Below are 24,884 nucleotides of genomic sequence, written 5' to 3'. Positions count from 1 at the left end.
TGTCACTCTGCCGTTGGGGCTTTATTAATTTAAAGCCGGACGCATCTGGCGTCTTCGTTCTAAAAAAGTACAATTCGTCACCTAGCGCCTTCGTGTAAGGCCATCTCCACCGCACCCGCCTAAATATGCCCTATACGTTTTATCAATCCGTTTGAATATTTTTTAGGCCTCCAACAGATGTGTCCACATTGAACCAGACCGATCGGACGTTTGAAGTCTCCAATACGGCCTCAAATTGAGGGACGCATTAAGAGAGTTCAAATGTCGATCACATCAGAGTTCGTCACCTTGGACGCAAATAAAACCTCACCCGATGAGCGATGTTTTCACAGTGATGGAAGCTTACAGGCCTCCCACCAGCCTGCATTCATGCCCGGCAAGCAGTGTGCCACCCGAGGATCCTATATCGGTTATTAGAAGCAGGCCGACGAACTCCCAAACCATAGCTGCCTCCGGTTTCTCTCATTTCAACCCGTCCATGCCACCACCACATGGAGTAGAGCCCTCCACCTCCACATTAACCTTTCCAATGTTTGTCGTCGCCATGATTCACTCGAAGATAACGTGGTACAAGATGTTAACATCGAAGCGCCACACCGAAATCACGGTGGAGACATGCACCAGACCCGCATTGCGGCGGAACAACCACCAAACTCTGCAGAGCTGAGCTCGGAGAAGGAGGAAGGAGAGCGGATGAGCTCGGAGAAGGAGGAAGGAGAGCGGCCCCATGGTACTAGAGAAGGTCCAGGAGGAGGAGGAGCTCGCGAAAACGGAGGAGGCAATGGTCAGTGATGTCCCGACTGGTGGTCAGACGTCCTCTCACTAGTAGAAAAAGGGTCTTTAGTCCCGGTTCATAAGGGCCTTTAGTCCCGGTTCTGCAACCGGGACTAAAGGGTCGTTACTAAAGCCTCCCCCTTTAGTCCCGGTTCTTACACGAACCGGGACTAAAGGCCCTCCACGTGGCCGCTGCTTGGAGGTCCACCTTTAGTCCCGGTTGGTAACACCAACCGGTACTAAAGGAAATTTTATTAAAAAAATTGATTTTTTTTATTTTCAAATTTTTGAATTATTTTAACCTCTAATCTCTAATCACCCCTCATCATTCCAAATCATCTAACTTCCCGAACAGTCACCCATCCTCTCACTACTCCAGTCTAAGCACGCTTAACTTCCGGGTTCTATTTTCCCTCGTTTCCAAGTCTGCACTTGTTGTTTTCCTGACAATAGTAAGATGTCAATCCAATTAACCCTCAGGAATTTAGCTTGAGCATGAAGTCACACATTTCACTGTTTGAGTTTGAAACTATTGTTCTAAAAAACAATAATTATTTAGTAACACTAATATTTCTTGAATAAGTAGTTTGACCATAGTTTGACCACAATTTGACGATAGTTTGACCACAGTTTGACCAGATTTGACCAAAATTCAAAAAAACTGAAATAATTATTTAGTAACACTAATATTTCTTGAATAAGTAGTTTGACCACAGTTTGACCATAGTTTGACCACAGTTTGACCAGATTTGATCAAAATTCAAAAAAACTAAAATAATTATTTAGTAACACCAATATTCTTGAATAATTATTTAGTAACACAAATACTTCTTGAATAAATAGTTTGACCATGGTTTGACCAGATTTAACAAAAATTCAAAAAAAACTGAAATTTGAGCATAACTTTTTTTCCTTTTAGAATTTGAGGATTCTAAAAATTTCCAAATAGGCCATAGGTTGTCAAAATAGGATGCGGATTTTTGTGCTGAACATTTAGATATATTATACGTTTTTTCTGACATCGTATGCAAAAGTTATAGCTGTTTTACGTTTTCCCTACAATTTTTGCAAAACATGTCCAAATTTAAGTTTTTAAATTTTCCAAACTAGTACATGTAGTAACATAACTACATCCGGAAGGATTTTAATTTTTGAAGTTTTTATCATTTTCTTTTGCTTTTTACAAAACTGAAAAGGCGATCCACATGGGGGGGGGTAGAATTTGAAGATGGGACATTTAGTACCGGTTCATGCCACGAACCGGTACTAATATCTCAAACACCATTAGTACTGGTTGGTGCCACCAACCAGTACTGATGGGCATCGCACCCTTTAGTCCCGGTTCGTGGCACCAACCGGGACTAAAGGTCCCATTTGAACCAGGACTAATGCATGTACGATGCCCTAGCCGCTCAAACCGGGATGAATGCTCACATTAGTCCCGGTTCGTAATGCAACCGGGATTAATGCTCTTTTCTGGGTGGACAAAAGCCCTATTTTCTCCATGTCGGATATGGAGGATCTGTTCCACCTCGCGCTACTGGAGGAGCACCACGTGGCGGAGGTGCAACATGAGATGAAGCATGAGGATGACATAGGCGTGGGGTCGCTCCTTGTGGACTAGGAAGTCGTCGACAAGAACCAGGTGGTGTACGCATCCGCACAAAGCTCCTGCATGGTCGAGCGCGAGCACTGCCAGATCCGCATCAACAACATGCAGCTTGTCGTCCTCTTCTCGCCACTCCTCCGATGTTGTGGATACATTCCTCCGTCAACAATGACGAGGCACGCGGCTCGAGGGTGATCAATCTCACCTCTGATAGAGACGAGTAGGGTTTAGAGTAGTTTTTGGTGATCTCTTTTGCATTCTAGAAGTTAAGAACACGTAGTGGAAGCGGCATCGGAACCATGGAGGTCGAAAAGATTGCACAGAGTGTGTGATGTATTATTGCTAGAAAGCGATGAGTCGGCCACAAATGCAGAAGCGATGGTGAGCCAAGATTCCGAAGCATGGCTGGAGGCCATGAGATCCGAGTTAAAGTCCATGGATGAGAATCAATTCTGGGACTTGGTAGATCCGCCGCCTGGCGTAACTGCCATTGGTTGCAAATGGGTCTTTAAGAAGAAAACCGATGTGGATGGGAATGTTTAGATCCACAAAGCTCGGCTTATCGCTAAGTGTCGAGGATATAGCCCACGGTATGACCCGGCCGGATATATGACCCGGCTGGGACTTGGCATTTTAGTAGTATCCCGCCGGAGGATTGGCGACTCACGAGTCTAGCGGTTCATTGGTCTGATGACTCACGAGCCTGGCGACTCACGGATGGCCCTGACAGCGGGTCAGATAGAAAACTAGGCCCAAGGCCCAGAAGGCCGGCTCATGCTATGGTGCGTCAGCTTAAGAGGAAAGCGTAAGGAATATTCCCTTACAAAGGAAGCAAGACTAGGACTCCACTTGTAATAGAGTAATCATAATCCTACTAGGACTAGTCATGTAACCCGCCCCTTCAACTTATATAAGGAGGGGTAGGGAAGCCCAAGAGGGAGAGCAAGAAAATAATCGTTAAGGCTAGACACAACTAGAGGAGAGCCAGATTTACGGCGTCTCCCTCATGAGCATAATGAGACCTAGCCACAAACAACATGTAGGGTTATTACCTGATGATGTTTCCCCGGGCCTGAAGCTGTCTAAATCCTTGTCTTGTGTGTTGCATTTCTCGTCCCGACCAACCCCTCTCAAGCTACCACATAGATGCTCACCACTCAGTAGGATTTTTTCAACTTAGGCGAAACGGATTCGCAGCTAAGCCTCCGAATGAGAGGCTTGCTCACCACTCGGTAGGATTTTTCAACTTAGGCGAAATGGATTCGCAGCTAAGGCACCCACTGGGGGATTTAGAATGTGTAAAAAAGGAACAACAATCATTCGGGAGACTGTAAAATCATGTCTTTGATAATCAAACTAGAAGGTATTTCTTATTACATCTCAACAGTCTTAGTGCTTAAGAGTAAAAGGGGCGGAGCAGCTCCGCATTCCAAGCACGTGGCTCGTCTTTATTGTTCTCGATGTTGAAAAGACGGTATGCTCCGTTGTGGAGCACTTTGGTGACGACGAAGGGGCCTTCCCAAGCAGGAGCAAGCTTGTGTGGTTTCTGCTGGTCCACCCGAAGAACCAAGTCACCCTCCTGAAATGCCCGACCCCTCACATTTCTGGCATGGAATCGGCGCAGGTCTTGCTGATAAATGGTCGATCGGATCAAGGACATCTCCCTTTCCTCTTCCAGAAGATCAACTTCATCTTGCCGAGCCTGTTCTGCTTCTTCTTCTGAGAAAATTTTGACTCGGGGTGCATTGTGAAGCAAATCACTCGGAAGTACGGCTTCAGCTCCGTAGACTAAGAAGAATGGAGTTCAGCCAGTCGACCGATTAGGAGTTGTCCTAAATCCCCAAAGTACTGATGGAAGTTCATCAACCCAGGCACCTGCTGCATGCTTGAGGTCACACATCATTCGGGGTTTCTGTCCTTTGAGAATCAATCCATTTGCTCTTTCAGCTTGTCCATTCGACTGAGGATGGGCGACCGAAGCATAGTCGACCCTAGTGCCTTGGGAAGCGCAAAAGGCTCTGAACTCATCAGAATCGAAGTTTGACCCATTATTAGTGATGATGCTGTGCGGAACACCATATATAAATGTTAATTCTCTGATGAAACTAACAGTTGTACTTGCTTCAAGGTTTTTGATGGGCTTGGCTTCAATCCATTTGGTGAACTTGTCGACTGCTACGAGCACATGAGTAAAGCCACTCCTGCCAGTCCTCAGAGGTCCAACAATATCTAATCCCTAGACAACAAAAGGCCGGACGAGTGGAATAGTCTTCAGAGCTGACGCGGGTTTATGGGACATGTTGGAGTAAAACTGGCAGCCTTCACATTTGTCTACTATTTCTTTTGCCATCTCGTTGGCATGAGGCCAGTAAAATCTGGCTCGGTATGCTTTGGCCACGATGGTCCAAGAGGACACATGGTGACCACAGGTCCCCGAGTGAATATCATTGAGGATCATTCGGCCTTCTTCCGGTGTGATGCATTTCTGGCTGACTCCGATTACACTTTCTCTGAACAACTGTCCTCATATCACCGTAAAGGCTTTGGATCGTTGGACGATCTGTTGAGCCTCTTCTTCATCCTCTGGAAGTTCTTTCCTAAGAATGTATGCAATGTATGGCACTGTCCAGTCGGGACTGATGACCAAAACCTCCATGATCAAGTCGACCACGGCTGGGACTTTGACTTCAGTCGGATCTGTGGCACTCTTAGGCTATGGGGGCTCTTCAGTGAAAGGATCTTCCTGAACTGAAGGCGAGTGAATATGTTCCAAAAACACATTGCTAGGAATGATCTCTCTCTTGGATCCTATCTTTGCCAATTCATCTGCAGCTTGTTTTTTTAGTCGGGGTATATGGTGAAGCTCCAACCCCTCAAACTTATTTTCCAACTTCCTTACTGCGTTGCAATAACCAGTCATAGCCGGGCTCCTGACATCCCACTCTTTCATTACTTGATTGACCACCAAATCTGAGTCACCGTAGACCATGAGGCAACGGACGCCGAGTGAAATGGCCATACGCAACCCGTACAGAAGTGCTTCATATTCAGCTTCATTGTTGGAGGAATCAAAATGAATCTGGAGAACATAGCTGAGCTTGTCCCCACGGGGGGATACCAATACTACCCCAGCACTGGAACCATTCAGCATCTTGGAGCCATTGAAGAACATGGTCCAGTGCTCCGAGTGAACTTGAGTCGGCAGTGGCTGCTCAATCCACTCGGCAAGGAAATCTGCAATTCCTTGGGACTTGATAGCTTTCTTTGCCTCAAACTTGATATCCAATGGAAGGAGTTCAATCGCCCATTTTGCCACTCGACCAGTTGCATCTCTATTGTTCAGAATTTCAGATAATGGTGCATCGCTGACGACTGTAATGGAGTGATCAGAGAAATAGTGTGCAACCTTCTTCATGGTCATGTAGATTCCATAAACAAGCTTCTGATAATGCGGATATCTCTGCTTGGATGGAGTCAAAACTTTAGAAAGATAATACACTGGGCGCTGAACTTTATAGGCTTTTCCTTCTTCCTCTTGCTCGACCGTGAGTACTGTACTGACAACTTGTCTAGTGGCTGCAATGTAAAGCAGTAAAGGTTCTTTGCTGATTGGTGCAGCAAGCACCGGCTGGGTGGAAAGCAGGGCTTTGAGCTATGCAAACCCTGCGTCAGCTTTGTCATTCCACTCGAACTTATCAGATTTCTTCATCAATCGGTAAAGAGGTAAGGACTTTTCACCGAGATGAGAAATGAATCGACTCAAGGCGGCCAAACAGCCAGTAAGCTTCTGAACGTCGTGCACACGCACAGGGCGTTTCATTTGGGGGATGGCACCAACTTTCTCTGGGTTCGCGTCGATCCCCCGTTCAGAAACGAGGAAACCGAGTAGTTTTCCACCTGGGACTCCGAATGTGCACTTCGACGGATTAAGCTTGATATCATACCTTCTTAGGTTGGCAAAGGTTTCTACAAGGTCGGTCAGCAGGTCGGAACTCTTACGCGACCTGACCACAATGTCATCCATGTATGCTTCCACATTTCGACTGACTTCAGTGAGCAGGCACTTCTGAATCATCCTCATGAATGTGGCGCCAGCATTTTTGAGACCAAATGGCATGGTGACGTAGCAAAAGCACCCGAATAGGGGTGATGAAAGCCGTTTTTATTTCATCAGGACCATACAGACGGATCTGATGATACCCGAAATATGCATCTAGAAAAGACAAGCGCTCACACCCCGCAGTCGAGTCAACAATCTGATCGATGTGGGGGAGAGGGAAATGATCTTTCGGGCAGGCCCGATTGATATGCTTGAAATTGATGCACATACGAAGTGAATCGTCCTTCTTAGGGACCATGACCACATTGGCAAGCCACTCGGAGTGGTAGATCTCTCGGATGAACTCTGCTGCTAAGAGTCGAGCCACTTCCTCGCCAATTGCTTTTCTCTTCTGCACGGTAGACCGTCGAAAATGCTCTTTGACGGGTTTTTGCCTTCGGATCGACACGCAAACGATGCTCAGCCAGTCCCCTGGGTACACCCGGCATGTCAGAAGGTTTCCATGCAAAGATGTCCCAATTCTCATAGAGGAACTGGATGAGCGCTTCTTCCTATTTGCTGTCGAGTGTTGTTGAGATATGAGTCGGTGCAACATTGGGATCAGTCGGGTGAATATGAATCGGCTTTGTTTCTCCAGACGACTGAAATGCAGAATCTGTGGTAGGCTTCTTAGCCCGGAGCAAATCACTCGAATCTGCATTCTTCTGATACTCTTGGAGTTCAACTACTGCCATTTGTGCATCGGCAATTTTAGAACCCTTCTAGAAGCATTCTTCTGCCTTCTGCCGATTACCAGTGATTGTGATCACTCCTCTAGGGCCAGGCATCTTCAGCTTGAGGTACACGTAACATGTCTAAGCCATAAAACTGTTGGAAATATGCCCTAGAGGCAATAATAAAAGTATTATTATATTTCATTATTCATGATAATTGTCTTTTATTCATGCTATAACTGTATTATCCGGAAATCGTAATACACGTGTGAATACATAGACCTCAATATGTCCCTAGTGAGCCTCTAGTTGACTAGCTCGTTGTGATCAACAGAGAGTCATGATTTCCTGGCTATGGACATTGGATGTCGTTGATAACGGGATCACATCATTAGGAGAATGATGTGATGGACAAGACCCAATCCTAAGCATAGCACAAAGGTCGTTTAGTTCGTTTGCTAGAGCTTTGCCAATGTCAAGTATCTCTTCCTTAGACCATGAGATCGTGTAACTCCCGGATACCGTAGGAGTGCCTTGGGTGTATCAAACGTCACAACGTAACTGGGTGACTATAAAGGTGCATTACAGGTATCTCCGAAAGTAGCTGTTGGGTTGACACGGATCGAGACTAGGATTTGTCACTCCGTATGACGGAGAGGTATCTCTGGGCCCACTCGGTAATGCATCATCATAATGAGCTCAAGGTGACCAAAGTGTTGGCCACGAGATCATGCATTACGGTACGAGTAAAGTGACTTGCCGGTAACGAGACTGAACAAGGTATTGGGATACCAACGATCGAGTCTCGGGCAAGTAACGTACCGATTGACAAAGTTGTATACAGGGTTTGATCGAATCCTCGACATCGTGGTTCATCCGATGACAACATCGAGAAGCATGTGGGAGCCAACATGGGTATCCAGATCCCGCTGTTGGTTATTGACCGGAGAACGTCTCGGTCATGTCTACATGTCTCCCGAACCCGTAGGGTCTACACACTTAAGGTTCGATGACGCTAGGGTTATAAAGGAAGTTTGTATGTGGTTACCGAATGTTGTTCGGAGTCCCGGATGAGATCCCGGACGTCACGAGGAGTTCCGGAATGGTCCGGAGGTAAAGATTTATATATGGGAAGTCCTATTTTGGCCACCGGAAAATGTTCGGGATTTTTCGGTATTGTACCGGGAAGGTTCTAGAAGGTTCCGGAGTGGGGCCCACCTGCATGGGGGGACCCACATGAACGTGAGTAGTGGGGGAAAGGCCCCACACCCCTGGTCAAGGCGCACCAAGATCCCCCCTTAGAAGGAATAAGATCATATCCCGAAGGGATAAGATCAAGATCTCTAAAAAGGGGGGATAACAATCGGTGGGGAAGGAAATGATGGGATTTCTTTCCTCCCACCTTGGCCAACGCCCCAATGGACTTGGAGGGCAAGAAACCAGCCCCTCCACCCCTATATATAGTGGGGAGGCGCATGGGAGCTTAACACAAGCCAAGGCGCAGCCCCTCCCCTCCCCAACACCTCTCCTCCTTCGTATATGCTTGGCGAAGCCCTGTCGGAGTACTGCTGCACCAACTACACCACGCGGTCGTGCTGCCGTTGGAGCAATCTTCCTCAACCTCTCCTTCCCCCTCTCTGGATCAAGAAGGAGGAGACGTCTCCCGTCCCGTACGTGTGTTGAACGCGGAGGTGTTGTCCGTTCAGCACTTGGACATCGGTGATCCGAATCACGTTCGAGTACGACTCCATCATCACCATCCCCTTGGCTAGCTTCCGCTCGTGATCTACAAGTGGTATGTAGATGCAAACTCTCTCCCTTGACTCGTTGCTTAGATGAACTCATAGATGGATCTTGGTGAAACCGTAGGAAAAATTTTAATTTTCTGCAACGTTCCCCAACAGTGGCATCATGAGCTAGGTCTATGCGTAGTTCTCTTTGCACGAGTAGAACACAATTTTGTTGTGGGCGTGGATTTTGTCATCTTACTTGCCTCTACTAGTCTTTTCTTGCTTCGGCGGTATTGTGGGATGAAGCGGCCCGGACCAACCTTACACGTACGCTTACGTGAGACCGGTTCCACCGACTGACATGCACTAGTTGCATAAGGTGCTGGCGGGTGTCTGTCTCTCCCACTTTAGTTGGAGCGGATTCGATGAAAAGGGCCCTTATGAAGGGTAAATAGAAGTTGACAAAATCACGTTGTGGTTATTCGTAGGTAAGAAAACGTTCTTGCTAGAACCCAATTGCAGCCACGTAAAAGATGCAACAACAATTAGAGGACGTCTAACTTGTTTTTGCAGCGATTGATCATGTGATGTGATATGGCCAGAAGTTGTGATGAATGATGAATTGTGATGTATGAGATCATGTTCTTTGTAATAGGATTCACGACTTGCATGTCGATGAGTATGACAACCGGCAGGAGCCATAGGAGTTGTCTTTATTTTTTGTATGACCTGCGTGTCATTGAAGAACGCCATGTAACTCACTTTACTTTATTGCTAAACGCGTTAGCCATAGAAGTAGAAGTAGTCGTTGGCGTGACAACTTCATGAAGACACGATGATGGAGATCATGATGATGGAGATCATGGTGTCAAGCCGGTGACAAGATGATCATGGAGCCCCGAAGATGAAGATCAATGGAGCTATATGATATTGGCCATATCATGTCACAACTATATAATTGCATGTGATGTTTATTATGTTTATGCATCTTGTTTACTTAGGACGACGGTAGTAAATAAGATGATCCCTTACAAAAATTTCAAGAAGTGTTCTCCCCTAACTGTGCACCGTTGCTACAGTTCGTCGCTTCTAAGCACCACGTGATGATCGGGTTTGATGGATTCTTACGTTCACATACAACGGGTGTAAGACAGTTTTACACAGCGAAAACACTTAGGGTTAACTTGACGAGCCTAGCATGTGCAGACATGGCCTCGGAACACGGAGATCGAAAGGTCGAACACGAGTCGTATGGAAGATACGATCAACATGAGAATGTTCACCGACGATGACTAGTCCGTCTCACGTGATGATCGGACACGGCCTAGTCGACTCGGATCGTGTAACACTTAGATGACTAAAGGGATGTCTAATCTGAGTGGGAGTTCATAATTTGATTAGAACTTAATTATCATGAACTTAGTCTAAAACCTTTGCAAATATGTCTTGTAGATCAAATGGCCAACGCTCATGTCAACATGAACTTCAACGCGTTCCTAGAGAAAACCAAGCTGAAAGATGATGGCAGCAACTATACGGACTGGGTCCGGAACCTGAGGATCATCCTCATAGCTGCCAGGAAACAATATGTCCTAGAAGGACCGCTAGGTGACGCTCCCGTCCCAGAGAACCAAGACATTATGAATGCTTGGCAAACTCGCGCTGATGATTACTCCCTCGTTCAGTGCGGCATGCTTTACAGCTTAGAACCGGGGCTCCAAAAGCGTTTTGAGCATCACGGAGCATATGAGATGTTCGAAGAGCTGAAACTAGTTTTCCAAGCTCATGCCCGGGTCGAGAGATATGATGTCTCCGACAAGTTCTACAGTTGTAAGATGGAGGAAAACAGTTCTGTCAGTGAGCACATCCTGAAGATGTCTGGGTTGCACAACCGTATGACCCAGCTGAACATTAACCTCCCAGATGAGGCGGTCATTGACAGAATCCTCCAGTCGCTCCCACCAAGCTACAAGAGCTTTGTGATGAACTACAACATGCAGGGGATGGAAAAGACCATTCCTGAAGTGTTCTCGATGCTGAAGTCAGCAGAGGCTGAAATCAAGAAAGAACATCAAGTGTTGATGGTCAATAAGACCACTAAGTTCAAGAAGGGCAAGGGTAAGAAGAACTTCAAGAAGGACGGCAAGGAGGTTGCCGCGCCTGGTAAGCCAGTTACCGGGAAGAAGTCAAAGAATGGACCTAAGCCTGAGACTGAGTGCTTTTATTGCAAGGGGAAGGGTCACTGGAAGCGGAACTGCCCCAGATACTTAGCAGATAAGAAGGCCGGCAAAACCAAAGGTATATTTGATATACATGTAATTGATGTGTACCTTACCAGTACTCGTAGTAACTCCTGGGTATTTGATACCGGTGCCGTTGCTCATATTTGTAACTCACAGCAGGAGCTGCGGAATAAACGGAGACTGGCGAAGGATGCGCGTCGGGAATGGTTCCAGAGTCGATGTGATCGCCGTCGGCACGCTACCTCTACATTTACCTACGGGATTAGTTTTGAACCTTAATAATTGTTATTTAGTGCCAAGTTTGAGCATGAACATTGTATCTGGATCTCGTTTAATACGAGATGGCTACTCATTTAAGTCTGAGAATAATGGTTGTTCGATTTATATGAGAGATATGTTTTATGGTCATGCTCCGATGGTCAATGGTTTATTCTTAATGAATCTCGAGCGTAATATTACACATGTTCATAGTGTAGATGCCAAAAGATGTAAAGTTGATAACGATAGTCCCACATACTTGTGGCACTGCCGCCTTGGTCACATTGGTGTCAAGCGCATGAAGAAGCTCCATGCCGATGGACTTTTAGAGTCTCTTGATTATGAATCATTTGACACGTGCGAACCATGCCTCATGGGCAAGATGACCAAGACTCCGTTCTCCGGAACAATGGAGCGAGCAACCAACTTATTGGAAATCATACATACCGATGTGTGCGGTCCAATGAGCGTTGAGGCTCGCGGAGGATATCGTTATGTTCTCACTCTCACTGATGACTTAAGTAGATATGGGTATGTCTACTTAATGAAACACAAGTCTGAGACCTTTGAAAAGTTCAAGGAATTTCAGAATGAGGTGGAGAATCAACGTGACCGAAAGATAAAGTGCCTACGATCAGATCGTGGAGGAGAATATTTAAGTCACGAATTTGGCACACACTTAAGGAAATGTGGAATCGTTTCACAACTCACGCCGCCTGGAACACCTCAGCGAAACGGTGTGTCCGAACGTCGTAATCGCACTCTATTGGATATGGTGCGGTCTATGATGTCTCTTACTGATTTACCGCTATCATTTTGGGGATACGCTCTAGAGACAGCTACATTCACTTTAAATAGGGCACCGTCTAAATCCGTTGAGATGACACCGTATGAATTATGGTTTGGGAAGAAACCTAAGCTGTCGTTTCTAAAAGTTTGGGGATGCGATGCTTATGTCAAGAAACTTCAACCTGAAAAGCTCGAACCCAAGTCGGAAAAATGCGTCTTCATAGGATACCCTAAGGAAACTGTCGGGTATACCTTCTACTTAAGATCCGAGGGCAAAATCTTTGTTGCCAAGAACGGATGCTTTCTGGAAAAAGAGTTTCTCTCGAAAGAAGTAAGTGGGAGGAAAGTAGAACTCGATGAAGTACTACCTCTCGAACGGGAAAGTGGTGCAGCTCAGGAAAATGTTCCTGTGATGCCCACACCAACTGAAGAGGAAACCAATGATGATGATCAAGGTACTTCGGATCAAGTTGCTACTGAACTTCGTAGGTCCACAAGGACACGTTCCGCACCAGAGTGGTACGGCAACCCCGTCCTGGAAATCATGTTGTTAGACAACGGTGAACCTTCGAACTATGAAGAAGCGATGGCGGGCCCAGATTCCAACAAATGGCTTGAAGCCATGAAATCCGAGATAGAATCCATGTATGAAAACAAAGTATGGACTTTGACAGACTTGCCCGATGATCGGCGAGCGATAGAAAACAAATGGATCTTTAAGAAGAAGACAGACGCGGATGGTAATGTCACCATCTATAAAGCTCGACTTGTCGCTAAGGGTTATCGACAGGTTCAAGGGATTGACTACGACGAGACATTCTCTCTCGTAGCGAAGCTAAAGTCCGTCCGAATCATGTTAGCAATTGCCGCATACTATGATTATGAGATATGGCAGATGGACGTCAAAACAGCATTCCTTAATGGACATCTTAAGGAAGAACTGTATATGATGCAGCCGGAAGGTTTTGTCGATCCTAAGAACGCTAACAAAGTATGCAAGCTCCAGCGATCCATTTATGGGCTGGTGCAAGCATCTCGGAGTTGGAATATTCGCTTTGATGAGATGATCAAAGCGTTTGGGTTTATGCAGACTTATGGAGAAGCCTGCGTTTACAAGAAAGTGAGTGGGAGCTCTGTAGCATTTCTCATATTATATGTAGATGACATACTCTTGATGGGAAATAATATAGAATTTCTGGACAGCATTAAGGCCTACTTGAATAAGTGTTTTTCAATGAAGGACCTTGGAGAAGCTGCTTACATATTAGGCATCAAGATCTATAGAGATAGATCGAGACGCCTCATAGGTCTTTCACAAAGCACATACCTTGATAAGATTTTGAAGAGGTTCAAAATGGATCAGTCCAAGAAGGGGTTCTTGCCTATGTTACAAGGTGTGAGATTGAGCTCGGCTCAGTCACCGACCACGGCAAAAGATAAAGAAGAGATGAGTGTCATCCCCTATGCTTCAGCCATAGGATCTATTATGTATGCCATGCTGTGTACCAGACCTGATGTAAACCTTGCCGTGAGTTTGGTAGCTAGATACCAAAGTAATCCCGGCAAGGGAACACTGGACAGCAGTCAAGAATATCCTGAAGTACCTGAAAAGGACAAAGGACATGTTTCTCGTTTATGGAGGAGACGAAGTGCTTGTCATAAAGGGTTACGTCGACGCTAGCTTCGACTCAGATCCAGATGATTGTAAGTCACAAACCGGATACGTGTATATGTTGAATGGTGGAGCAGTAAGCTGGTGCAGCTGCAAGCAGAGCATCGTGGCGGGATCTACGTGTGAAGCGGAGTACATGGCAGCCTCGGAGGCAGCGCATGAAGCGATTTGGGTGAAGGAGTTCATCACCGACCTAGGAGTCATACCCAATGCGTCGGGGCCAATCAAACTCTTCTGTGACAACACTGGAGCTATTGCCCTTGCCAAGGAGCCCAGGTTTCACAAGAAGACCAGGCACATCAAGCGTCGTTTCAACTCCATCCGTGAAAATGTTCAAGATGGAGACATAGAAATTTGCAAAGTACATACGGATCTGAATGTCGCAGATCCGTTGACTAAACCTCTCTCGCGAGCTAAACAAGATCAACACCAGAACTCTATGGGTGTTCGATTCATCACAATGTAACTAGATTGGTGACTCTAGTGCAAGTGGGAGACTGTTGGAAATATGCCCTAGAGGCAATAATAAAAGTATTATTATATTTCATTATTCATGATAATTGTCTTTTATTCATGCTATAACTGTATTATCCGGAAATCGTAATACACGTGTGAATACATAGACCTCAATATGTCCCTAGTGAGCCTCTAGTTGACTAGCTCGTTGTGATCAACAGATAGTCATGATTTCCTGGCTATGGACATTGGATGTCGTTGATAACGGGATCACATCATTAGGAGAATGATGTGATGGACAAGACCCAATCCTAAGCATAGCACAAAGGTCATTTAGTTCGTTTGCTAGAGCTTTGCCAATGTCAAGTATCTCTTCCTTAGACCATGAGATCGTGTAACTCCCGGATACCGTAGGAGTGCCTTGGGTGTATCAAACGTCACAACGTAACTGGGTGACTATAAAGGTGCATTACAGGTATCTCCAAAAGTAGATGTTGGGTTGACACGGATCGAGACTGGGATTTGTCACTCCGTATGACGGAGAGGTATCTCTGGGCCCACTCGGTAATGCATCATCATAATGAGCTCAAGGTGACCAAAGTGTTGGCCATGAGATCATGCATTACGGTACGAGTAAAGTGACTTGCCGGTAACGAGACTGAACAAGGTATTGGGATACCGACGATCGAGTCTCGGGCAAGTAACGTACCGATTGACAAAGGGAATTGTATACAGGGTTTGATCGAATCCTTGACATCGTGGTTCATCCGATGACAACATCGAGAAGCATGTGGGAGCCAACATGGGTATCCAGATCCCGCTGTTGGTTATTGACCGGAGAACGTCTCGGTCATGTCTACATGTCTCCCGAACCCGTAGGGTCTACACACTTAAGGTTCGATGACGCTAGGGTTATAAAGGAAGTTTGTATGTGGTTACCGAATGTTGTTCGGAGTCCCGGATGAGATCCCGGACGTCACGAGGAGTTCCGGAATGGTCCGGAGGTAAAGATTTATATATGGGGAGTCCTATTTTGGCCACCGGAAAATGTTCGGGATTTTTCGGTATTGTACCAGGAAGGTTCTAGAAGGTTCCGGAGTGGGGCCCACCTGCATGGGGGGACCCACATGAACGTGAGTAGTGGGGGAAAGGCCCCACACCCCTGGTCAAGGCGCACCAAGATCCCCCCTTAGAAGGAATAAGATCATATCCCGAAGGGATAAGATCAAGATCCCTAAAAAGGGGGGATAACAATCGGTGGGGAAGGAAATGATGGGATTTCTTTCCTCCCATCTTGGCCAATGCCCCAATGGACTTGGAGGGCAAGAAACCAGCCCCTCCACCCCTATATATAGTGGGGAGGCGCATGGGAGCTTAACACAAGCCAAGGCGCAGCCCCTCCCCTCCCCAACACCTCTCCTCCTCCGTATATGCTTGGCGAAGCCCTGTCGGAGTACTGCTGCACCAACTACACCACGCCGTCGTGCTGCCGTTGGAGCAATCTTCCTCAACCTCTCCTTCCCCCTTGCTGGATCAAGAAGGAGGAGACGTCTCCTGCCTCGTACGTGTGTTGAACGCGGAGGTGCTGTCCGTTCAGCACTTGGACATCGGTGATCCGAATCACGTTCGAGTACGACTCCATCATCACCATCCCCTTGGCTAGCTTCCACTCGTGATCTACAAGTGGTATGTAGATGCAAACTCTCTCCCTTGACTCGTTGCTTAGATGAACTCATAGATGGATCTTGGTGAAACCGTAGGAAAAATTTTAATTTTCTGCAACGTTCCCCAACAAAAACGTGCATAAGCAGGTCTACCCAGAATAGCATGATAAGCACTCTGGAAATCTACTACTTCAAATGTCAACTTTTCCTTGCGGTAATTCTTGGAATCACCGAAAACCACATCAAGGGTGATCTGGCCGAGTGATTCGGCTTTCTTTCTAGGGATAATGCCATGGAAACTCATATTGCTTTCGCTAAGCTTGGACATCGGAATGCCCATGCCCTTCAAGGTTTCAGCATAAAGATTATTTAGGCCGCTACCACCATCCATTAGCACTTTGGTAAGTCGAGTGCCTTCAACCACTGGGTGGACCACCAACGGTCGAATGTGATGGCTGTTTGTGACCATTTCAGGTATGTGGTCGTCGTTGTCGGAGCAACCATATTTACTTCTCTGTTGATAACTTTCAATCGACTTTTGCTCTCAACATCAGCAAAAATCACCAGGGTGGAATTGACTTTAGGATAACCATCATCTTCCTCTTCGTCCTCGTCCTTGTCTGACTCCTTTTCCTTCTCGCTGGGCTGTTTCTCTTGGAATTGTTGGATCAGGAGTCGACATTTCCGAGTGGTGTGCTTAGGATAAATTAGATTACCCTCTTCATCCTTCTTTGTATGATGTGACATGGTAAATCCAACACATCATTTCCCGCTTGATCTTTTACCTTCTTAGGGGTCAGGGCCCCTTAGTTTTTCCTTCAAACTTTCCTTGAACTACTGCCACAATCTCACCAGGTGATGCAGGTTCAGCCTTACGTTTCTGTTTCCGATTGGAATTGCCTCCACCGGTGTCCTGGCCGACTGGTTTGCTCTTTCCACTATGGAGTCGATCCTCTTCTTCCCCGTTAGCGTACCGGGTGGCTATTTCCATCATCCGAGTTAGGGACATATCTCCAGTCCGGCCGAACTTCAGGACCAACTCTCGATATTTAACGCCTTCCTTGAAGGCGCACACTACTTAGTGCTCAGACACATTTTCCACTGTGTGATGCAAAGTAGTCCACCTCTGAATGTAATCCCTTTGAGTCTCACTCGGTTTCTGCATGCAATGCTGCAATTCTATTAATCCTGTTGGTCGCTTGCAAGTACCCTCAAAAGTTCTGACAAATACTTGTGCAAACTCTTCCCAACTGAATATACTGCCCGGGGCCAACTGAGTCAACCACGCTCTGGCTGAACCCTCCAACATCAGAGGAAGATGCTTCATGGCCACTTCATCATTTCCGCCACCAATCTGCACAGCCACTCGGTAATCCTCAAGCCAAGTTTCAGGCTTGGACTCTCCAGTGAACTTGCTGACTCCAGTCACCAACCTGAAGTTGGGAGGAATCACTGCAGCCCTGATGGCTCTGCTGAAACATTCCGGACCCGAAACATGAACTCTGTTGCCTACCGAATGATATCTGTCAAGGTCCTCCCTGTGCGCTCTGTTTCGGTCGACCAGACCTTGGACGAGAATAGATCTCACATCAAAGCCTGGCTCTCTTGGGTCGACCAGTACTCTGCGCTCTCCACTGTGAAGGCGTTTGTCATCATATTGTCAAGGCACATACGACCCACTCCTTGGGGGAGGTGTGGGAAGTCGACGACGATCGTCACAGCTGAGTCGGTGATCATACTGCCCATGGTTCCTGTACTGATCCTGCTGATGCCCATGACCTTCACGCCGCAGGGGCGATCTTGGGTTGTGGGCCGACTGAACTGTATCCGCCACCACAGACCTACTACGAATCCTATTCCGCAACTGAGACACCGCTGTGTTCTATTCTCTTGTTGTCCGGAGTAAGGCCCGGATTTGCATCAAACCTCTGCCAGCCTCCGACTGAGAAGGCTGAATTGACTCTGCTATACGGGCCACAGCTGTGAGATTTTGAATTGGAGTGCGGTATACCTTAGGTTGAGGTGGAAAAAGCTGTTGTCGACTGGACTCAGGGATCTGCTCCCGAGCATGCTCCTCGAGTGCGTGCTGAAGGTTCTCCAATCGAGTGCGCTCAGCCAAATTGGCCATTCGCACCTCTTCCAAGGCCCGAGCCTCGGGGGTTTCCCCAACGATGGGTGTGTGGAGTGCATCCATGTTGTGGTGACGAATTTCTTCTCTCTGTTGTGAAGAAAGAGGTCCAGGACGGTACTCCTCGTGAATGCTCGACGGATCGCCGCCACCATCACCGCCGTCGTCGCGGCGGAAGTCGGGCAGACTACATGGTCCGTCGACCATCAAAACTTCAGCCGCAGGATCTCTGCTATCGCACTCGGATGTGGTCTCGACGGAGCCAATCGAACATGCCATAGAGAGTTTCATCGGGCTCAATTGCCGCGACTTGATGGGTGGCCGAATGACGAGCCACCGCATGTTTCACCCACCGCTGAAGCCGCAACCGACCAGATCTCTTACAACGACGAACAGCGAGGAGAGAAGACACCACGGGAGTCGACTGATACTGGGTCGATGGCTGTCGGAGAAGGACGTTGCGTACGCACGCGCAAAAGTGCGTCGCCCCTCAGACGGGGAGCGCCTCGATGTCAAGGGGAGCTTCTGGAAGCCAGACGGAGTCGTCGGTGACGAAAACGAGCGTGCCGAGACGGATCTCGCAACCCTCAGCCAATCCACCACCAGAAACCATGATGATGGGGATCGGAAAAATCGCAACTTCACCAACAAGTCGCTAAGACACCTGCCCCATGGTGGGCGCCAACTGTCGTGGTCCTAAGACTGACAGTAGAATGGAGGGTAGGTATGGAGAGGCAAGATCTCAGCTATGGTGAAGTTGTACACACAGGATTTACGAGTTCAGGCCCTTCGCGGTGGAATTAAAAGCCCTACGTCTCGGTGCACGAAGGCGGTCGATTGGATTATATGTGTGTGGTGTTACAGGGGGTGCGAACCCTTGTGCCAGAGGAGGGAGTGGCTTATATAGAGTGCGCCAGGACCCCAGCCGTCCTCCATTACAAGGGGTTCAATGTACATAAAGACGGGGAGTTGCCGATAACGCCAGCCATAAGTGCTATTAATGACCTTAAAGACTACGGAGTGAACGTGTGACCGTTGCAGTGCTGAGTGACGACTGGTTCTCATTAGGTCGAGTGGTTTCTTGTATGGTCGAGTGACATCAAGAAGGAGGGGTACCCGAGTGATATGATTGGTCGAGTGGATTGCACTCGACACCTTTGACTGGAGATTCTTTGTTGTCTCTTGGACTTCTTTGCTTCTAGGGTAGTGACCATGGGTAAGGCATATAGGTCAGGTCTATGACCCTACCCTGGGTCTGTATCCTCATCAGCCAGCGCCCCTCTATCTTCATCAAGCCGCCCTCGCTCCCGTTCCTGGCCGCATGAGCGCCCCCCGTCTTCGAGTCTGCCACTTTTGAGGTGAAGCCGCTGCCTCTAACGCGGTTCATCTCCGCCGGCTGACTCCAGCTCGCCGCGTCGGAACTGCTTTGATCCGATTCACCGCTCAGAGGTGTCGGGCCCGTGAGCTGCCATCGCTCACCTCTGCCTAACCGCTCTACACCGTGAGCCATCGGCCAGACTCCGCCTCAAGCACAACAGTGCCGAACCGCCTCCGACTGCCTGTGCCATCCCGCTCGCTGGTCCGCGCTTGCTCCGAAGAGCCAACTGCTCAGCTATGGCCGAGCGCCGCCTACCCTCACGGCCGGGCTAAATCGCCACTGTTGCTCTAACCCGCTGCGGTGAACTGCTTGCAAGTTGCTGTCGTGCTCACCTCCGCTGTGACTGTCGTGCTCACCTCTGCCACAGCGTTTGGAGCTACCGGCTGCCGCGCCTACAAGCCAGACTCCGACTTGGTCCTCGTGGTCGCGTCTCCGAGAGCTGTTTCCACAACCACTGCAAGCCGCGGGCGCGACGGTATGTTAATACGCCGCCAAATCACCCGGCTGCCACGCCCGGCCCATCTCCACCGTTGACCCGCTCCATTGACCCGACGAGTTGCGCCCTGAGCAGCAATGGGGCCTCCACCGCCGCACCTTCACTGTGGCCGCACCTTCGAGCCACCGCCCCGGGCAGTTTCGTTATAATAAAAAAAACTTTTGATCATGTCAGAAGATATATGAGGCGTTCCTGAGGATAGATATACCCCAATTTCTTGGAGATGATTATGACGATGATGAGCAGAAATTATTCGAAGCTATTTCTGCTACAAAAGTGTGGTCTAAAGATTATACTGCAATTGCATGCAGTGAAGATTATACAAACTACGACAAACTCTGGCAAGGCCCTTGAAAGGATCAACATAAAAATTCTTGGTTATCTACACATGCCGTATAGTGATCATCCATCGCCTAAAATCAGGTGATATTTATCCTATATATTTTTTTAAGTACATGTTGATTTCCTTTGACAAACATCTACTCTGCCCTGCTGTATTTTTTGTACGCGGGATACACTGCAAATGTGGTTCATACCACAGGTACAGAGCAGACGCTGGCAACATTGTACCCAGTGTTCGTCTGTGCCACATTACCCGGTAAATGGACGCACGCAAGCCGCCGCCCTTGCGGTCCGATATATATCAGCTTGCCAGGATCACACTTGATTGTTTCTCAATGGATGTGCGCAAGACGCCGCCCCTACGGCCTGGACTACTTCAACTCACCGGGACCGTTCATGTGATTGACTCGCCCGTCCGTGCCGGTTTACAACGCTGCGGCCGACTCATCTGTCCGTGCCCATGGCCGGCTCGCTTATGTCCGTGGTGCCTCTAATGCTGCGGTTGTCTTTACCGTCTGTCTCTCGCGGCCTGGTCTATATCAACATACCAAACCACACATATCTGCATGAGTTGTTTATTGAGTATGAGTAAGTCACTATTTGGGTAGCCCGGTTTTCTTCCAACAAACTGGAGGCAAAATTATCATGTATTATCAGCCACCGACTGCACTGGATGGCTCAATGGGCAGACGCACAAGTCGCCACCACTAGAGCCTGGTTAACTTCAAACAGCCGGTTGGAAGGAACCATTGGCCGAGTTGCTGACACGGCTCATACGGGATCATTTATAACCCGCCGCAGTCACCTCAACATTCTATGGATTCACATCGCGCTATCAACGCCAATGATATACACCTTCTGCTATGGTCAAATACGGAGAATCTCAATGTCAGGACCCCGACTCAATGCCACATCGATCTAGCATGTAACACCCCATATCACTTTGCGGCCTCACGCACGGTATTTCCACGGGTGTCGCCTTACCTTTGCCCGGGACCGTTTGCGTCTTTTGGCACATGTATATGATAGTGTCGCTAGCATCCATATGGTAAGGAGCCTGGGCTGACATGGCTAGTCGTAAACCCAAAGTGGCACAAACTTACAGGGACATGCATCCATGACCCAACATCGAACGTGTCGGTCATCAGCGAGTGAATCCAGGCTGTAGCACTGGGCTAGCAGGACTCCGGTGAACCGGGCTGTAGCGGGCTAACAGGACTCCGGTATTCATCGCGTGACATTTCCCCAAAGGGACAGACACAGGAACGAAGAAGGACACATGCCGGCCAGCCTAAGTGTTCCGGAGCAGTAGCAAGCTACCAAGGCTCAATGGAAACACTAGGAGACATTTCCCGGTAAGAGAGGCTACTAAAGATAAACAACTAGATAGTCAGATCCCACACATACCAAGCATTTCATTAACATACACACAATATGCTCGATATGTGCAATACAACATGGCATCACAAAATGACTCTACGACTCAAGTATTTATTCAATAGGCTCCGAGGAGCGAGATATTACAAACAGGGGTCTCACGACCCAACATTCAGAGCATACAAGTCAAAGCACATGCGGAAGCTATCATGTCTGAGTACAGACATCTATAAATGAAAAAGGCTGAGAAGCCTGACTATCTACCAGATCCTGCCGAGGGCACAAGATCGTAGCTGAGGTAACAAGCTAAACGTCGAAGTCCACGCGGAACTACTAGTGAGACTGAAGTCTCTCTGCAAAACATAAAATAGGCAAACGTGAGTACAAATGTACCCAACAAGACTTACATCAGATCTATCTACATATGCATCATTATCAACAAGGGGGTGGTGGGGTTTAACTGCAGCAAGCCAGCTTTGACTCGGTGGCTATCCTAAACTACGACTGCAAGCAACTCTTTTGAGGTGGCGCACATGAGTCCACATATTCACCATATCAATACACCACTATGGATCCGCTCCCGTCTCCCTACGAGAACGCCATCCATAGCACTCACGCTTATCTTGCGTATTTTAGAGTATCCACTTCCACTTGTCTATGAACTGATATAAGCAACCCAGAAGTCCTTTTCTGCGGACACGGCTATTCGAATAGATGATGTTAACCCTGCAGGGGTGTACTTCTTCACACACGCTCTCACCACTTACCGCCGTTTACACGACATGTACTCGGCAACCTTCAAGCGGAAGCCCAACGTGGGTGTCGGCCACGGCCTACCTAAACACTCAAGTCTCTAGTCCAGGTTTATCGCCTATTCGGGTTCCATCCATGAGGAGATCCGGCCGGAGTTTCGCTCACAGCCCCAAACGATGTGAACAGGGTTCCCGAGACACCAAACGGGCGCCTGGTACACCGGCCACGTGCCTACCGCATCACAGCCCACCCCTACGGTCAGCGCTGCGCATGGCCTCCAGCATACTACAAACACCAGAAACTACTTGCAACTCCTGGACAGAGAACAAGGGTGATTAAGAAGCCGAGAGGGTCCATTGGTTTCGGGCCCAATGCGTGGTAGTAGCTGAATCATGGATCACAAACACAGAACTCAGTTCCTGAGGACGGCTGCAATGAGACAACCCACCATGTACTCCTACATGGCCTCTCACCGCTACCTTTACCAAATCGTGTTCACACGCTTAGCTCACACACCGTAGGACATGTTCACACACCTCTGATTCATCCCGGATGAATCAGACCTGACTCGACTCTAAGCAGTAGCAGGCATGACAAACAAGCATGAATGAGTAGGCACAACAGGGCTCAAACAACTCCTACTCATGCTAGTGGGTTTCATCTATTTACTGTGGCAATGACAGGTCATGCAAAGGATAAAGGGGTTCAACTACCGCAGCAAGTAACAGATGAATCGGTGTTGTCCTAATGCAGTAAAAGAGAGCAGGAGCGAGAGAGTGGGATTTTATCGGAATGAACAAGGGGGTTTTGCTTTCCTGGCACTTCTGAAGATAACATTGAGTCTTCATCAGTGTCAATGATCACATCATCGGTATCACGTCTATCGAGAGGGGACAAATACCGGCAACACAGAAGGGAACACAATCAATGCAATGCACAATATGATGCATGATCATGACATGGCAAAATGAATGTGTTTTGAGCTAATGCAACTAAAACCAGATTAAATGAAGTTGGTTTGAATCCAAGATTCAAATTCAAAACTCCATATGTGGATATTTAAATGCCCTTTATATGATTTGTGCTAAACAGCAGCTATAAGTTGTTCTAACATGCATGAAAATGGTACATATGGATTCCTTGAATTTTTCTGATAATTTTTCATATATAATTTATTTCATTTGGAGCTCCGGTGGCTCTGGCCTTGTCCGCGTCATCGCCGGCGGCGAGGAGCTCACGGCCCCGGTGGAAAGGGCGGCTAGCGTGCGGGAACGAGCGCGGGGAGGAGGGGAAATGGAAGAGGAGCTCACATAGACCCTGTAGAGGTGGACGGCAAGCTTGAGGGAGGCCGGACGGCGACGAATTTGACGACGGCGATCCTCGGTGGCCGAGGAGGGGAAAAAGCGTCGGGGCGGTGCTTCAGGGCTCTTCCGGTCACGTGGCTCGGTGAGGGGGTTGGCGACGAGGTGCAGGAGCTCGGGAGCACGTCGGGGAGGAGAGGGGGTGGCAGTGGCCGCGAGGGAGCTCGTCGGTGGCGGCGGCTCCGTTCGGTCCGGGCGAGAGAGAGGGAGCAGAGGAGAGAGGGGATGCAGCGGGGGAGGAAGAGGAGCGAGGGGACACGAGGCCTCGTCGTGGCGTCGCTAGGGAGGCCGGGGGGGAAGCAGGAGGTGGCCGGGAAGCAGGAGGTGGCCGGGGCGCGTGGCCGCGCGCGCCGGGCGCGTGCCCGTCCTCCTGGCAGGGAGGAAGACGACAGGGGAGGGAGTGGAGATGGGCTGGGCCGGCTGGGCCGCGCTGGAGGAGCTGGGCCAGGTAAGTGGGCTGAGGTGAGCGCCAGGTAGTCCTCTGCTCTGTTTTATTATTATTTTTTTCTGTTCTGTTTATTTTTATTTAATTTATTTTGCCACTGTTTTGAATTTAAAATAATTCAAACAATGCCAAAAACTCCTCTGAATATTTTATATTGCTAGATGGACTTTTCCAAAAGCTTATAAAATATTTCAGGGGTATTTGAAATTATATTCTAATTATATGAATATAATTCAAATTCAAATAGCTAATGAATTAAATCCAAAGTCCCAAAAATAAATCCTTAAAAATGTTCAATATTTTGGTTGGGACCAGAACCCTTACCAAAAATTATCAAACATTTAAGAAGAGCATTTTGGAGCAATGAATGAGATTTCTAGGGTTTTTGCCCCTCTTTTATTTAAGTTTTTGAGGCTTCCAAAATTCCCTCAGTTCAAATTTTCAGAATTTAAACATGATGCACACATGAGCTAGCCTAGAGCACTACCAGCAGCTAGGTGATGCACACATGAGCTAGCCTAGAGCACTACCAGCAGCTAGGGATGTGACACTCAAGACAACTCCTTGAGTCGTCTTAAGACTCGGGGGTTACGATCACATGACTCAGTAAATGATTGCCAGTTTAAAGATAGATTC

Source organism: Triticum aestivum, chromosome 2B, assembly GCF_018294505.1.
Source record: "Triticum aestivum cultivar Chinese Spring chromosome 2B, IWGSC CS RefSeq v2.1, whole genome shotgun sequence".
NCBI lineage: Eukaryota > Viridiplantae > Streptophyta > Magnoliopsida > Poales > Poaceae > Triticum > Triticum aestivum.
The sequence above is the reverse complement of the archived record's forward strand: the minus strand, read 5'-3'. Positions refer to the sequence as shown.